Here is a 6,365-nt window from a genome sequence, read left to right as displayed (position 1 = left end):
CTGAGTATTTACTAAGAAAAATTAAAACTTATATTCACAAAAAAAAAAAAAAAAACCCTGTGCATGAATGTTTATGACAGCTTTATTCATACTCATTCAGAATTGGACACTACTCAAGTGATCTTCACCTAGGAATGCAGAATCAAACCACAGTACATTCATAAAACAGTGTGGTACTTAGGAGTGAAAAGAAGTGTTTGGAGCAGTATGTAGGAGTCCCACAATGTGCTTTATCAGAACATAGAATCAAACGTCTTTATGATTCCTATCCCACAATATCCTGGAAATGGTGAGATACAAACAGAATACAGAGCCATAGTTGAAGAGCTGACGGTGGGAGAAAAGGGGTTTATTTAGAACAATGGAACCGTTCCCAATTTTAAGTTTGGTGGTAGTTATATGACTGCAACCATTTGTCGGACCTTACAGAAGTGCGCACTAGAAAGACTGAATTCTACTGTGCATAATTTTTAAAAAGTAAATAGAAACAAACAAAATGAATCTGTATTATTATAATAAACAATTATTGTAATGTAAGATAGAAAACAGTATTATTTGTTACTGGAGCTGTGGGGTAAAAGCTCTGGCTCTGGGGATTCCAAAAGACCTAGTTTGACCACTTGTCCTGTAACGCCTGTCACATATTGCAGCAGGAGGGAGCAGAGGACCACAAAAGGGAGCCTTAATCTTTGTAGCCTAACAGCAAAGAACAGATAAAGGGGTTTAAAATCTGTCTTCCAGGGACTAAGAGAAGCTTTGGAGTTTTATAGAAAACAGAAACAAAGGCAAAGGTTGGGGGTTTGCCTAGCTAGCAAGACAGATGATACTTGATGAGTGGTGGTCTGGTTAATCTGCATCTCAGTACGGTTCCATCAGGATTCTGGGAGAACCTTCAATGTATGAAGGGGTAATTTATTTCCTATCAGGGAGTAGCCTCAGTTCTGGTTCTGTCATGGGTAATTGTCCCCACTTAGAGGAGGACAGCCTCAGTTTCCCCTGTGGGATACTTGCTCCCACTTGGGAGCAATCTCTTCTGTGAAGCCTACTCTGCAGGGATAGTTTCAGTGCCTTATTGTAAAGGTGTCTACCCATCAGAACTAGAATTCCTGGAATTAAGGCAACTAGAGAGAGAGGGGTGTTCTTAAAAAATGTTAAAAAATAAAAATGGAATCAGGGAAAACAAAATGGAAAAATGTGAACAAGAACACAAACTATTTTTCAACTCAACAATTATGAATTAACTCAGAAATATCTGATTACAAATTAAGCCTCATAAGATCCCCAGCCAGGTCAGTGAATTTTGTACCTCTCAGATCACCATTTGTTTCCCATTAACTGGAGCATTCCCATGCATAAACAGCATTATCCAAGTCGGCATCAAAAACAGAAAAGAGCCATAGTCACCAAATAAATATTTCCTATACAACAAGACAACCCAAAAACATTTTAAATGGAATTTAGAGAGTCTCAAAGCAGCTGCATTTCTCATGGAATAGAACAATTGAGATGACAGCACACAGAGGTTTCAGTAAACAAAATATATTCAACATTTAGATACAATTTTCCCAATCTCATTAAAAAGTTCAACTTTTCTGTTCAGACTGTGGACTCAGAGGTGGGCATGAGTGGGATATATTTATGGATGAATAAGTGCTGAACAATAAAAAAAAAGTCTGACATGGGTTCTAAAACTCAGGGCATGCTGAAAGCACTAGCTTGGTAACATCCATTCTCCCAACATTTCCCTCACTGTGACCTTGGAGCCAGAAGAAGTGTACCCTAGAGCAGTTTCTATTATCACTGTGTTTCAGGTTACTCTTATCTCAGGGTATCCTCACCTTGTGTCTTCAATGCCGAATGAGCCTCAAACTTACTGCAGCGAGATATCCCAGGAGGAAGATCCTCCTGGAAGGTATCCCAGGAGGGCTCCCAAAAAGGAGATGGGGTCCTTAATTTGACCCTCTGACTTGGTTCTTGACTCTAATCACAGAAAAAAAGTTCCAGGTTCAGTGAGATGTAGTAGCAGATTTAAGGCTAAGAATCAGAACACAATGGCGAATAGGTAGCAGGACCATAGCTTAGGCAACTGGACGGCTCATGCTGATGAAGCATTCAGACTGGCCGGCTCACAAAAACACAAGAGCAGTGGAGAGTAGAGATGGCATATGGCCTTGACCAGGACTTCGGGCATTACTTACCTGAAAAACAATCTCAAGGTCCAGGTCAATTGTTATGCTCTGGCCAGCTGCAGAGTCTGTGAGAGGAAATGCCCTGATTGATTAGGTGTCCATCACAGGACAGGCAAAGAAAAGTGGTGGCCCATGGGCTGTTGGAAAGAGCAGAGGCTATAAGTAGTGTGTGACTTCTCCAGATTATTCCAGCTCTCTAGATCTCAGTTTCCTTAACTATGTAAGATTAACTTGATGTTATTTAAGTCTGAACCATTTCCAAGAAGTGAAGGGAGTTTGAAGGCTCTCTCTTTTTAAATGAGCACTCTAAAAGCTGTCTAAAAGTAATTAGTGCTTGCAAAAGATGTACCATATACCCCCAGATGTGGCAGATGCTATAACTTTGTCCCGCTGAGTCTGTACTCCCTGTCTCCCTGCTCTCTACCACCACAGGGAGTGACTTCTCCCAGCCTCATCATTCATTTCCTCTGCCTGGCTTCCAGATGGCTTGGCCTATGAGGACACTGGCAGGAAGTAAAGAGGGGAAAGAGAAAAAGATGGGAAGAGAGAAAGAGAAGGGAAGTCCAGGCTCCCCACAGGGCTATCCCCGAATGACATTATCATTGCTCAAAAGTGGATTTCTTTCTAAATCATTCTAAATTCTTCCAGTCGTTCTTCCCTGGGCCTTAAAATAAAAGTGATTCAGTCCTCACTCGCCAACATAAATAGCCCCTTTATTAAATCTCCTTGAATTCTCCTCACTTGACTGTAGCACCCGTGTACTGTCGGGATGCTTCACCTATATCACGGTACCTTATGCAAAATTAGCAAATACAGTGACACTTTGATTGTCGAACTCAACTCATTCCAAATCTGTATTTGAACACCAAAAAGTTCAAGAACTTCACATATTTTTGCCATAGGAAACAGAGGAAAACCAACTAATTGGTTCTGAGACCCAAAAATTATGAATTTATTTTTCCAGAATTTGAACAAATTTCACAATGATTTCTTTCTTTAATTCTATTCAAGGTCTCACAGTTTTCCTCTTAGATTTAACGCTGGTGTCACTAACTTTCCCTCCATGGTTACAATATTTTATGCAAATAAACAACAAAAATTTAAAAGCACAATGACAGATGTTTTGATACACTAACACAAGCACTGTACTTTGTCTGGGGGAGAATGGTGCTTAGATTGAAGCATCACCCCTTTATGTCCCTGGTGAGACGCAGTACATGAGTCACTCTCGGCCATACAGATTTTTCAAGTTGAATTTTCATTTGAACTATTGAGCAAATTAGATACTGATCATATTTTTTTCAAACTTTGCTGTTTTAAGTAGTGGAAAGTTTGAGCTTGGAGTCATTCAACAACTGAGGTATTAAGATAATGAGCACTGACTCAATTAATGAAATATGTCCAAGAGTCTTATCTATTTATAGAGTTCCATCTTTGTAGAACTCCAATAGAGATTTTAAAATGAAAGGGTAGAAAAGAATCATGGATCAGAAACTGAGCTTTCTGGATGTGAGTAAACACCACAGGGCCAAAGAAGAGCGTGCGGTTACAGAGAAGCTGTCCTCTGCAGAGCTACTCGTGCTCCCTAAAATTTACTCTTAGGATCACTTGGTGTACGTTACTCAGCAGGTGACAAGTGGGTGGGTGGTGTGAATAGATTATAGATGGTAATATAAGGATTATCTCTCTCTGAATCCATATGAGATGAGCTATAGACCCATCTATACTGTTCTGACAGTGACGTGGTTTCAGCATCACTCTTGTGCAATGAGCCATAAATAGGATTACCTACTTTAGCTCCTTCATAGAGCTGTCTTCTTAGAAAGGCTTTCTTATGTGTCTTGTGAGCACTTTTTAAATGAGTTCTCTAAATATTATCCTTAGTTCATATTTAAAGTGAGGGTCAGGGTTAGGATTAATATTAGGATTATGATTAAAGTTTCTTCCTCTGTTTTTAGTGTTGCCCTGAAACAGCAAACTTCTTTAAGCCATGGATGAGAAGGCCTTGTTACCATTATGAGCTACAGCAAGATGCGGGTCACAGAAGGGTGATTCAAATGGACAAGCTGGTCAAAACTATCATGTCCTCCTAAATATCAAAACAGAAAGTGACTGACCAGGATTAGGGTTAAGATTAGGGTTCGAGAATTCTCTTTCTCTTTTTTAAGAGTTAGAATTAGTATTAGGTTTCTTTTTCCTTCTCATTTTTATTTTTTGGTTTTTTGTTATGTTTAGTGTTAAGTTTGGATGTTAGGTGTTTTGGGGGTGTCTTTTGGGTATTTTTACAGTTCCATTCCAGGTAAAATGCATTGTTTCCATTGAAATAAACTGCTTTTACTGGAAAATATTGGATCCATTGAAATACATTGTCTCTAGATTCTACTATATATTGGCTCCCACAGAAGAGACGAAGGCTTTTTTTTTTTTTTTTAGTCCCAGCATTCAGTAGCCTCAGTGGCATAGTGTTTAGGTAGGTAGTTTAGATCAGCAGAACAAAAGATCAAATCCAAGGTTAAGATGTTAGTGTTTTATTAGGGATAAGGTTAGGGTTAAGGTTAGGAATGGAACCCAAACTTCCTCTTCCAGGTATTCAGGTTAGTGCAACTCAATAGAGCAAGTGGACAAGTCCCTCTAAGCTCCAAGTTCAGGAGTGACCATTGCTTTATTACTACTTTTTAAAATCAAATCTGAATTCCTCCCTGGACCTCCCTTTGTCTTGGTCATCCTTCATATTTCTGCCCGTGCCACATACGGTTCAAAGTCTCCCTAGGCAATGTTTAAAGGATTTCTTCACTGTCTTCATTACCTACTTACCCATCATACAATCATCCCTTCCACTTGTGTCTGTTCACAGTCACTTTCTGCTATCTGCCAGATGCATTACATATGTTCTCTGTGTTCTCACTAGGGAGCAACCTGAAATGTGTGCAAGGACTGTACATTTAACTCACTCCACCTTTGCAGTGTCTCAAATGTATCTAGTATATAGTTTGGATGAAATTAACATTTGCTTAGTGATGAGAGGAATGAGTTCATTGCCCAAGGCTCCATGACCTTCTGAAGGAGAGGCACTGCTGTTTCCTGGATGAGAAGTGGTCACAGTAGATGGGATGAGTCAGAAGTGTCCATGGACTTAGGCTTAGATCCACCTAATCACACAATCATTATCATCCTGCTTCATCCTGGGAGAAAGAGCCACAGTGGTCTGTAAATCTTGCCCCTCCTCCCACAGAACCCATCCATCATACACTGCACAGCCTTGGAAGAAATATCTTTCTCCATTGCTCCTCACATGTCTTTCCTCCACCCCGTAATAACTTCCAATGTGTCCATCTGCCCCAATTCTAACCTTGCATGGTATCACTTTGTTTAGGTTTTGCAAGAAAATCCAGAAAAAAATGTTGCCTTTAAGCACCACCTGTGTTACCTTGAAATCAGCAAATCTCCTTAAACCAGGAATGAGAAGACCTGCTTCCATTATAAGCCACAGATTGGTGAGGTGGGAGGACACAAGAGAATGATTCAAGTGGACAAGATAGTCAAGACTGTCAAGTCCTCCTAAAGATCAAAACAGAAAGTGACTGACCAGTGTCTGCTGGATTAGACATCAACAGTAACTAGAAACTGTGGAGAGGAGAGGAAAGATGATAGTCCCTAAGCCATGGTCAGCAGATGAGAATAACTGGGACACAGAGGAAGATAAGGATATTATTTTTAAGAAAAGTATGACAGGAGAAGCTCCTGGGAGACATGGAATGAGGAAAAAGCCAGAACATGTCTAACTATTGGGAGAACATCTGTAAAGCAAGAGACGCTGAAGTTACAGAGGTCAGAGCACCAGAGTTTCTGAGAGGACCAAGCTTGTCCTTGTGCCCTCTAAGAGGGCACAACTCTGGATGGACACAGATGTGGTTATACTCAGAGGCTCTCTGAGCTTGTGTGTGTGTGTGTGTGTGTGTGTGTGTGCGCAGTAGATCACTTTTTTGAAACCAAAAACAGAAGTAAAGATAGTAATGAGGGTGGCAGACAAATGACCTTGAGGACCATAGATATTCTGCAGAACTGAAGAATATTAGAGATTAGAGAAGGGCTGGCTTATTCTGCTTCCCTGATAACCTCAGGTCAAAAACTTTGTCTTTTTAGATCTTCCGTCTCAGACATACATGTACCCAATTG

Source organism: Cavia porcellus, unplaced genomic scaffold (genome assembly GCF_034190915.1).
Source record: "Cavia porcellus strain 051 isolate PalLab524CR breed Dunkin Hartley unplaced genomic scaffold, mCavPor4.1 scaffold_22, whole genome shotgun sequence".
Taxonomy (NCBI): Eukaryota; Metazoa; Chordata; class Mammalia; order Rodentia; family Caviidae; genus Cavia; species Cavia porcellus.
The sequence above is the reverse complement of the archived record's forward strand: the minus strand, read 5'-3'. Positions refer to the sequence as shown.